We start from the raw sequence: 11,499 nt of genomic DNA, 5'->3' as shown, positions 1-11,499 counted from the left end.
TATCAATGTTTCTCAAACTTTTTCATGTCAAGGACCTCTCAAAATGACATGTATTTGGTCGCGGACTCCCATCTCAAAATATGTTGTTCCAGGGACCCCCATGAAGCAAAGATTTGAGTTACAATGTTGCCTTAAAAAATATATATATATATATATATTCAAAGATTTGCACACATTTTCATTATTTTTCAAAAATAGCAGATATACAAGCTCATAGCGCGGCACTCGGTGCCGCGCTATGAGCTTGTAGATCTGCTATTTTTGAATAGCCCAAAGTATAAAATAATGTCTATAGCTAAGATCTAAAATGACACAGAATTGAATGGGATAAGTTACATAAGTGACGTTGTTTGGGCGCTAGTCTCGCGTTACCAGACTGTTGCCTCGCACAATATTCAAATGTTTCCGGTCATACAGTCTGGGACTCTGAAGCTCTGATCATGATTAGAATATAAACCGGATGTGAAGCCTCCTCCCCACTTCAGTTTCGTCTTTATGAAAATGTATCCTAATATAAATACAAATCATCTAAGTATACATAGCTTGCTGCTTAGCAGAAATGGAAATTAAAAAGTCAAGTGTAAAGATATTTTAAAATATATTTTCGTGAACGGAAGTGCCAGCTTCCTCTCTCGGATTTTGGGAGTTGTAGTTCCAGACTCTATATATAGCATTCAGAGATTGTGGAATAGTTGTCTGGCTACGCGAGACTATTTGGGCGCTAACAGTGCTGATTTTCACAATAAAAATGTTACCCCACCTGCGTTTAGTTCAGTTGCGCCCGTCCCCGTCCTTGTGAACTCAATAAAAGTATATTTTTCTGTGGGTACCCGGCCCGTTGCCCAGGACTATATGTCTTTGCACTGCTCAGACAGTTATTTCACCAGGCTGATGACACCAGCCTTGATTCCCCTCCTAATCCAGCTGAGGTTTGGTGTCGCATCACACACAGAAAACACCTAATTATGTCATATAACAGGTTTCATAATGTAATATGAAGGTTGTAATGTATTTTCAAGTGGGCAAGATATGTATATATATAAAATAGTTTGTAAGGTGCAACTTGTGTTTGTTTGTTTGTTTTTCTTGGGGTGGGGGGTGTCTCGATATTTATTTTGTATATTTTGAAACATAAGCATTTCTTATGTAACTATCTCCCATGGTTCCTGTCTAAAATAGCAGCGATGGCTTTAAAAAGACAGCCGGGAACAGTTTAACCCATTAATACCTGGAACGCATCTGTGTCACTTTAGATTTCTTTTGCTATTCAAAAATATCAGATATACAAGCTCATAGCGCGGCACCGAGTGCCGCGCTATGAGCTTGTATATCTGATATTTTTGAAAAATCGTGAAAAAATATTTTTTTGATTTTTTTCAAAAAACTGTTAGGATTTAGAAAATTCTTAGATTCTCAGGCCTCAGTCTTAAAGGGTTAAGATTCCGGGGTTTTGAACGGCAAGCGATAATTAACGCCGAGTCACCAGCTGAACGACGCACTAGAGGCTATCACTGCTCCGAGTCAAATGACTCACCCCTTCCTACGGATATCCTGTCCTCTTAGGAGACAGCGTAGGAGAGACAGACGTTAGGAAAGCTGAGAGAGAGACAGCGTAGGAGAGGACAGACGTTAGGAAAGCTGAGAGAGAGACAGCGTAGGAGAGACAGACGTTAGGAAAGCTGAGAGGGAGACAGCGTAGGAGAGACAGACCGTAGGATAGCTGAGAGTATTTAGACTCGTTAGTCTTGTTGATATAGAGACTTAACTGTCATTGGTTTATCAGTAGATGCCATGCTGTATAATACACAATGGGGCTTTAAAACAGGCCTTGATGTGCACCAGTGGTGGAAAAAGTACTCAAAGGGTTTACTTAAGTAAATAGTACCAATTCTGCAATATAAACATACTCCGTTACAAGTGAAAGTCCAGAATTCAAAATGTACAGTACTTGAGTAAAAGTACAAAAGTACTGGCATCGAAATATACTTAAAGTACCCAAATTAAAAGTACTAAAATATTTGAAAATAGCCGATCTACGAGCACACAACGCGTCGCGATGCGACGTGTTGTGTGCTTGTAGATCGGCTATTTTCAAATAGCCTATATATGAAATAGGGCTAAAGTGGTTAAAGTATGTTTTATAATATAATGATTTATATCTGAAAAGTAACGTAACTAGTAAGTAAAGTTTTCAAATATTTGTAGTGGAGTAAAAGTACAATATTTGCCTCTGAGATGTAGTGGAGTAGAAGAAGTAAAAGTATTGGACATTGGAAGAAGTAAAGTACAAATACCTCAAAATTGTACTTAAGTACAGTACTTAAGTAAATGTAGTTAGTTACTTTCCACCACTGATGTGCACACTAATGTATCCTCACGGGGCGTACAGTACGTCCACACTATCACGCCAACACTTCCTTCTTCTCCAACACGATGTTGTTAAAAGGCTACAATTGAATTTATCCCCCAGCAGTTCACTTCTAACGACCCATTTGATGTGTTCTGCTTTGCGCTCACATTTCCTCGGGGGGGGGGGGGGGGGGGGGGGGGGGCGTGTAAGTGTTTTGTTTTTTTTGGTCTCACAAACTGAACTAAACTGTTTGTGTTGCCTTCATCAAGCGCTGACACATTTATTATCCCCGGCCTTATTGTCTGGGAACTCACAGCCTCACGTCTCGCATTATTAGCCTTTTGCAAATCAAATGTGTTCTGAAGGGGATGTCTGGGTGACGCAAGAGGGTGAAGTTCCTGACCGGGGTTTGATTATTCCGGCTTGATGTACCAATAAACACACCTGTGTTGATTTTGACAGCATTTTTAGCAGTTTTAGTCATAGTCTTTTGAATAAAATTCCATTTAGTTTTAGTCATATTTTAGTCATCTGAAATGTTTTAGTTTTTGTCTAGTTTCAGTCGACTAAATATCATAAGATTATAGTCGACTAAATCTACAGTTGATTTAGTCGACTAAAATGTATGTTGGCGGTGCCTTGATGGCGTCATAATGGCTGATTTTACACTTGGTTGCATGCTGAAAATAGCCGATCTACAATCTCACAACGCGTCGCGCTGCGACGCGTTGTGAGCTTGTAGATCTGCTATTTTCAGAGCACAACACCCGGGCGCAACCAAACATAAAATGACTTGTCTTTTAGTTCTACTGGATCTCTTCTCCACTAGATCCCTCACTGACATTTTAGTCTAGATTTTATCTGTTGACTAAATTGTCAATATATTTAGTCTTAGTTTCAGTCATCATAGCTTAGTTTTTCTTTAGTTTTTGTCAGTATTAAAAGGTAGTCGACGGACATTTTTCCTCATAGTTTAAGTCGACCAAATCAACACTGCCTGGACGGCAAACTGGTTGGGCAGGCAGGGTGCTTTCTGTCGCTGTGCTAGTGCATCCTACAGGTTGGCCAGGATGCCTGTTAGGCCATTGAATCCGGGAAAGCGTCCGTGTCATTTTTTAATTTCTTTTGCTGTTCAAAAAATTGCACTATGAGCTTGTAAATCTTTGCTTCTGGGGGTCCCTGAAACAAAATATATTGAGACGGGGGTCCATGGCCAAATACACATCTAAAAATGTTTTCTAAATCCTAACAGCATGTTGCTATAATAGTGGTGCATGTCAAGGACCCCCACAATTATATGTATTTGGCCACGGACCCCCATCTCAAAATGCTTTGTTCCAGGGACCCTAGAAGCAAAGATTGGAGTAAAAAAAAATTCACTTTAAAAATATACATGTATTCAAAGATTTGCCACACATTTTCACGATTAAAAAAGATAAATAGCAGATCTACAATGAGCTTGTAGATCTGCTATTTTTGAATAGCCAAATAAATCTCAAAATTACACAGATGCGTTCCTGGTCTTGATGGATTAACCCATTAAGACCTGGGACGCATCTGTGTCACTTTTTGATTTGAGCTAAAAAGCATTATTTAACACTTTGGCTATTCAAAAATAGCAGGTCTTCAAGCTCGTAGCGCGGCACTCGGTGCCGCGCTATGAGCTTGTAGATCTGCTATTTTTGAAAAATCTTAAAAATGTGTGAAGTTCTTTGAATATATATTATTTTAAAACAAACACTTTTAACTCAAAGCTTTGCTTCTGGGGGGGTCCCTGGAAAAAGAAAAATTGAGACGAGGGTCGGCGGCCAAATACATATTATTTTGGGGGTCCTTGACATGAAAAAGTTTGAGAACCACGGGTATAGAAACATAGGTTTTTCAGAAAACTGTTGGGATTTAGAAGACATTTGTAGAATGGGCTTCAGGTCTTAAAGGTTAAGCAGGAAGTGGAAATGAGAAGGGAAGCTTGTTCCTCCTAGTAAAAACAAAGGAGTGCACATTTGCCATGTCAGTCATGACATGGCAAATAGACTGACCCACCTCTAGGCTCAAATCATGTTCACAGGGGTGGGGGGGGTGGGGGGGGTGGGGGGGCAGCCATGCAAACAGAGGTCACATAATTGCAAAGAGACAGCCCTATGGTGACTCCCCACCAAACAGACTACTTCAGACTACTACAGACTGGCAGTCTGTTGGCAAAAGTTGGCATTTAGTTCAGTTCAGCACAAACTGTCGGCCGACAGTCATTATTGCAGGCAGTGTTGCCATATTTTGTGAGAGAAATAAGCAACCAGGTCTAGGAAAACAAGCCCAAAAGAAGCAACTTAGGCCACATGAGCACTGTTAAACCTATATGGATTCCATAGAAGCCAGCACGTCCGCTGTGGAAGCATGTTACGCAGCGAAAAAAGCCGATCTACAAGCTTTAGGATTGTCTATTTCCGGTTATAATTTTAAGATTAGAGCTTTTGAAGTGGTCAAACTAGCAATATGTTCAGTAGCATCTTCCATAAAACCGTAATAAGTCTTGTATATTTCATATAAAAGCAAAGGTTAAAAGCCTCAATCTGTGATGTATTCACCTGGTCAGCAGTACAGTATGTAGAACAGCAGGAACAATAGTACTAAAACATGGTCATTTTCCATATTGTGTTAATTTAGGAAAGTTTAGGAAACACTGATACAAAATGTTTCAGTCGTGAGATTGTGTTTTTCTTTCATCCACAGGCTGCTCATTCCAAGTATATAGTATGTTAGTTCCATTGATCCAGGCTGGATATGGAGCCTGGATATGGAAGTGTAAGTCCAGGGGTGCCGCAGGATACTTTGATAATATTTGGAATTTATCAATATCACTTGGTTTAACCACTTAGACCCTCTATACGTAATTACACTGTACTTGGTGCGTTCTTTTTCAATCTACACCAAATCTCTGCCCAAAATAGCAGTTCTACAAGCTCACAACGTGTCGACACGTTGTGAGCTTGTGTTGTGTGAGCTTGTGAGCTGTGAGCTTGTAGATCGGCTATTTTTGGCAAATGTTCCCCCCAGAATACAGATACTGGGGTTCAAGTGGTTAAACGTCAAGTACAAAGTTATTTTCAATCTGTCATAATGGAAACAGATATTCTCTCAAGTTTTCCTCGTCACGTGCTGTATTTTATGAGGACATATTTACATGTTTATATGACGTAAGGTGCTGTAAAGTAGCAGTGTAATTCAGGGGTACGTGCCATGGATGAAAACGTTATTTACAGCGGTGCCCTGAGCCAAAGACAAATTGAGAACCCCTGGTGTAGGCGATATGATACTCAGACAAGTTTTCATTTGACAGCATTTAGCCGGTGGCAGACGAGATTAAAAAAGTTCCAAATGGAGCATGGCAAACGTGTTGGTTTTCACAGAACAAATATGAAAATGTCAAGCCTCAGTGGACCAGCTCACGCTACACGCTCTCAGTTAGATCCGCTCATTACTGGTCCAATGTCTCTTAACCCATTAAGACCGGGAACGCATCTGTGTCATTTTACATTTTTAGCTAATATAACCATTACTTTATACTTTGGCTATTCAAAGATAGCAGATATACAAGCTCATCATAGTGGTGCACTCCGTGCCGCGCTATGAGCTTGTAGATGTGCCATTTTTGTTTTTGTATCGTGAAAATTTGAGCAAATCTTTGAATATATATATATATATATATATATATATATATATATATATATATATATATTTTTTTTTTTTTTTTTTTTTTTAAACAACATTTTTAACTCACGGAGTGCCAGAATTGCCAGAATTATTTCAGAATGATGTTGTCTCAGTGCCAGAGTTTTTTTTTCACAGAAAACAAAAAGTGCTTAGGAAGCGAGATACAGCCTTTTTCATTTCTAAGTTAAACAAGGAGTGGATGGAGCTGCACATCTTCAGATGATGATATCTTGGGTTCTGAACATGCTTTTATGAAAATAAAAAAATGAAAACGTTTTTTTTTGTTTGTTTGTTTTTTTACATTTTTTTTCAAAAACACGTCAAACACGTCATTGGCACGCTGAGCCATAGCGGTAAAAACACGTTAATGGCACTCAATGAGTTAACTGAAATCTTTGAGGGGTCCCTGGAACGACATATTTTGAGATGGGGGTCGGCGGCCAAATACATATAAGTGTGGGTATGATGTTCCAGGTATAGTTAGTTAGTTCCAGGGACCCCTAAAAGCAAAAGATTTGAGTTCAAAATGTTGTTCCCAAAAATAATGTGTATTCAAAGATTTTCACAAATGTTCACGATTTTTTTCAAAAATAGCAGATTCACAAGCTCACAGCGCGGCACTCGGTGCCGCGCTGTGAGCTTGTAGATCTGCTATTTTTGAATAGCCCAAAATATGAAATAGTGGTGTTATAGCTAAATGCGTTCCTGGATTGAATGGGATAAAGTGATATTTAATGTGGAAAGGTCAGGCGCTTTCCCACAGACGGCTCGTTTCCAGAGTGCAAACCCGCCGTCATACAGTACAGTACATACAGTACGGACAGATCGGTGAACCAATGGGATCACACGCATTCTCTCGCCGGAGATGTTAAACCCCGCCCCCTCCAGGCACGAAAGCAGGAGGGCTAGTGCAGCCTAGCCTGGTAAACACTCCCTCCGGAAGTCTCATTTCCATTTGATTCCAGGAGTGAGTCTGGCCTGAACGCCCATTCTGCAATACTGGCTGTGGGCTGGAGTTGGGGCGGGAGTAATACCGTTGACTGACAACCCCTTCAGCCAATGATCGTTGTTCCCCTCCAGCCAATCGGCAGACCTCCAGAGCTAATGTGACGCAACGGGACTTTTGAGTCGGCCATGCCCAAAATAGGTTGCCTTATTCGGATACAATGCGTGTCACTGCCCGCCCCTCCCGGTTCTCTAAATAATCATTTTTAACCCATTAAGACCTGGAACTGTGTCATTTTTAGATTTGAGCTAAAAAAGCATTATTTTACACTTTGGGCTATTCAAAAATAGCAGATATACAAGCTCATAGTGCGGCACCGAGTGCCGCGCTATGAGCTTGTAGATCTGCTATTTTTGAAAAATCGTGAAAATGTGTGCAAATCTTTGAATATATGTATTTTTTTAAAGCGAACAACACAACTCAAACCTTTGCTTCTTGGGGTCCCTGGAACAAAATATTTTGATGGGGTTCTGCGGCCAAATACATGTACTTTTGGGGGTCCTTGACATGAGAAAGATTGAGCACCACTGATATAGAAACATACGTTTTTCAGAATACTGTTGAGATTCAGGAGACGTGTAGAATCGGCTTCAGGTCTCAATGTGTTAAATAGGCTCTGTCATGATTAATTGACCACATATATGAAGTTAAACAACTACATTCTCTCCAAACCATATCTTAAAAGTAAATTCCGTGCCTCAAAAAAAGAAGTTTGAGAGCGTTTTAAAAACCGAAAGTAAAAAGTGTAACTGGCCACAGAAACAATGGCGGATCGTTCCATTTTTGTCGGCTGCACTCGGTCCTATTCGGGCTCACTCGTACTCGCCACCTGATTGGCCAACTGTCGCTGTCAATCACAGAACGATGAGCGACGACGCTGATAGGCTCGGTTAGTGGGTAATTGCACTAGAAACCCCCACAATGGGCGATCAGGCCAGACTCACTCCTGAAATCAAATGGAAATGAGATTCCCGGAGGGAGGGTTTACCAGGCTAAGTGCAGCCTAATTATGCAGAGACTCGAATCTATTAGGACCGGGAACGCATCTCTGTCATTTAATAATGTAATCTTTATTTGGGCTATTTTTGGGGGCGGAAACGTGGAATATTTGTAACTCAAATCTTTGCTTCTGGGGATTCTACAAATGTCTTCTAAATCCTAACAGTTTTTTGGAAAAAAAAAACGAATGTTGCTATAACCAGTGGTTCTCAAAGTTTTTCATGTCAAGGACCCCCAAAATTATATGTATTTGGCCGCGGACCCCCATCTCATAATGTTTTGTTCCAGGTACCCCCAGAAGCAAAGATTTGAGTTAAAAAATTGGCCAAATATAACATTTTGGGGGGTTCTTGGCACGAATAGGTTTTGATTGATATGTAATGTATGCGTTGTTGGTCATTGTTTTTGCTGTTTGCCACAGTGTGTCTGCCAGTTTGAGTTCCGTTTCTGTGTGTGTGTGTGTGTGTGTGTGTGTGTGTGTGTGTGTGTGTGTGTGTGTGTGTGTGTGTGTGTGTGTGTGTGTGTGTGTGTGTGTGTGTGTGTGTGTGTGTGTGTGTGTGTGCGTGCGTGCGTGCGTGCGTGCGTGCTGCGTGTGTGTGTGCGCTTGCTTGTGCACGTGCGTGATTGATTGTTTTGATTGAAATTTTTATTAGGCAATGTAAAACAACACAGTTACATTTATAATGCTTTTGTCTAAAAGGTCCGGCCAAAAAAGTCCTTGCGGGCTTGTTTCCATTGGGGTCCTTGAATTAATTTCATAGACATATATAGTAGCAACCAAACAGTTCAAAAATCAACATAAGAATACAGAGGGAAAAAATATATACCATTATGTACAAAAAAGGTCATGGGAAAATAATGAAATATATACAAAACAAAACATGATAAAAATAAAAATAAAAAGTGTGTACAAAAAAGGGGGAGGGGGGGGGGTCGTCTGTCTACAGGGAAACTGGTACTAGCTCCTCTTTAGTGGGTGTTACCAGATTGTTGTTTACGCTCCCTCTAGTTTTGTGACTGTGGGTGTCACTAACTTTTTCGAGGTACTTATACAGATATGCAGGTATAGGGGGCATTTCGGGCAAATCTGCATTTACAATTTTGAAGACCAGTCCCATTTTTAATTGTATAACGCTGTCTTCCACCCTGAGCCAGCCTAGGCTGGCAAAGTGAGTGGGAGAGAGGTGGGTCATGGGCCCCAGTCCGAGAAGTAGTCGAATCAGTTTGTTTTGGGAGGTTTGAAGCTTAGTCTTCAGTGACACTGAGGTGTTGGAGTACCAAGAGGAGCTAGCATAGTCAAAAAGGGGCTGAATCAGGGCCCCAGAGAGGGTCCTGAGTGCCTGAGGGTTGACAAAAGAGGAAACTCTGCCCATAAATCTGGTTCTCTGGTTTACTCCTTTGAACACCTTTGTTGCCATGCTTTCACCTGTCAGGTGTTTGTCAAGAATACATCCCAAATAGGTAATCTCTTCTTTGCTAGTGATGATTGTGTCATCGACTTTGACCTTGAAGTCATTTACCTTCATTTTACTGAGGGAATGTTTGGTCCCAAATAGGATGGATTCGGTTTTCCCAAGGTGCAGTGACAGTTTGTTATCGGTAAGCCAGGTACGGATTTTTGAGAGTTCAGAGCTGAGAGCTTCCTCGACTTGCAACTTGTCCTCACCCGAAATCAGGAGTGCCGAGTCATCAGCGAACAGGAACAGTTTGCAGTTACAGGCAGCATTCATGTCGTTAATGTATAGAAGAAACAGTAACGGCCCTAGAATGCTGCCTTGAGGAACCCCGCAGCTCACCGGGAGGGATGAGGACATGGTTCCGTTGATGTCAACCACTTGTTCTCTACCCTCCAAGTAAGATCTCATCCAATTTAGTGATGTGCAATCAAAACCAATCGCCCTCAGCTTATCAAGTAGAATTTCGTGGTTTACAGTGTCAAATGCCTTTTGGAGGTCCAGCATGACCATGCCGCAGTATTTGCCCGAGTCTACCTCACGTTTGATGTGATCGGTCAAGTACAGTAGGCATGTGTCAGTGGAGTGGGATGTTCTGAAGCCCGATTGGAATTCAAACAACAGCTTACGCTCGCTGAGGTAGCTGTTGATTTGTTCTTGGATTGATCGCTCTATAACCTTTGAGATTGAACAAAGGATGGAAACAGGCCTATAGTTGCCAGGATCTAGTTTGCTTCCTTTTTTAAATAGAGGGATTACTCTTGCCAACTTGAATTCTTGTGGGACATGACACTGACTTATGGATAAGTTTGTAATATGGGCTACTAAGGGAGCAATGGAGACCGCTGCGTCTCTGAGGAATCTAGTGGGGATGTTGTCAAGGCCGGTGGCCTTGTTTGGCTGTAGGGCGAGGAGTTTTTTTTGCACATCAACAGTCAAAACAGGTTTGAAAGAGAAAGAATCCTTTTTAGCCCCTAGTTTCTCATAGTGAGCTTGAATGTGGTCGGGGCCATACAGACCTGAATGCTGAGGGAGTTTGCTTACCAACTGGGTTGCAACTGTGGTGAAGAAACTGTTAAAACAGTCCGCTACCAATTGCTTGTCGGTAGTGAGCGAGCCACTTGAAATAATGCAAATGTTTGTAGATTTTGTCTGAATTTTTCCGTTGCAGCCTAATTGTTTTAGTGCCTCCCACAGTTTTTGTGGGTGGCTTTTGTTAGCCTCTATGTTCTCATTTAAGAAATTCTTTTTGGCATTTCTGATCAAATTAGTAACTACGTTTCGTAGTTTTCTGCACTTTTCAAGTAGCTCCTCAATTTAGTTTTTTCTGAACTCAGAGAAGCTTTTGTTCCTGAGTTTGATGGTATTCAAAATATCACCCTTCATCCAAGGTTCTGTGCTAGCTTTGACCCTCACCACCTTTGTGGGTGCGATGTTATCAAGTACACACAAAAAAGCTATAACACACTACCCTATCAAGCTTTCACCCTATCAAGCTTTCACCCGGACTCTGAAGAGGCGGGGCACCTCCTCCCATTAATCTCCAACTCCTCCCATTCTCCCATCCATCAACTCCCGTGGCCCCACCCCCACCCCTACCCCCACCTGACACTTTCTCTCAAAACTTGGCCGGTGCCGAGCTTTGCGCTCGGCACCCCCCCCCCCCCCCCCCCCCCCCCCCCCCGTAGCCTGCGGTGTTAAAAAGTGAGACGAGCGTCCCACCATCCCCCCACCCCCCCCAGTAAACAACTTTTGGGCGGGGGGGGGCACAGACAAAACACAAAACAAATGAGATGACAGCAAGTCATTTAATACGGTGGGATTAATTACCCGATCCGTTGTTCACTTTTCACCGTCTATGGCACTGGTTCACAACGTCTGGTCCTGGGGACCAGCTGCGGTCCAAATGGGACGCGTATAGGCCTGTAACTCTGAGAGTGACCAAATGGAACCAAATGGACCCGTGAGGGTCCATTTGG

At 41.8% G+C, this 11,499-nt stretch overlaps 1 protein-coding gene across 3 annotated transcripts in view; it reads left to right on the top strand.

Moving 5' to 3' along the window:
• The window catches only part of tbc1d22a (TBC1 domain family, member 22a), a 197,461-nt gene that overhangs the window by 162,432 nt on the left and 23,530 nt on the right, over positions 1-11,499 (top strand). The window lies entirely within an intron of this gene.

This window comes from Gymnoscopelus microlampas, assembly GCF_963454915.1.
Source record: "Gymnoscopelus microlampas genome assembly, chromosome: 23".
Lineage (NCBI taxonomy): Eukaryota > Metazoa > Chordata > Actinopteri > Myctophiformes > Myctophidae > Gymnoscopelus > Gymnoscopelus microlampas.
The sequence above is the reverse complement of the archived record's forward strand: the minus strand, read 5'-3'. Positions and strand labels throughout refer to the sequence as shown.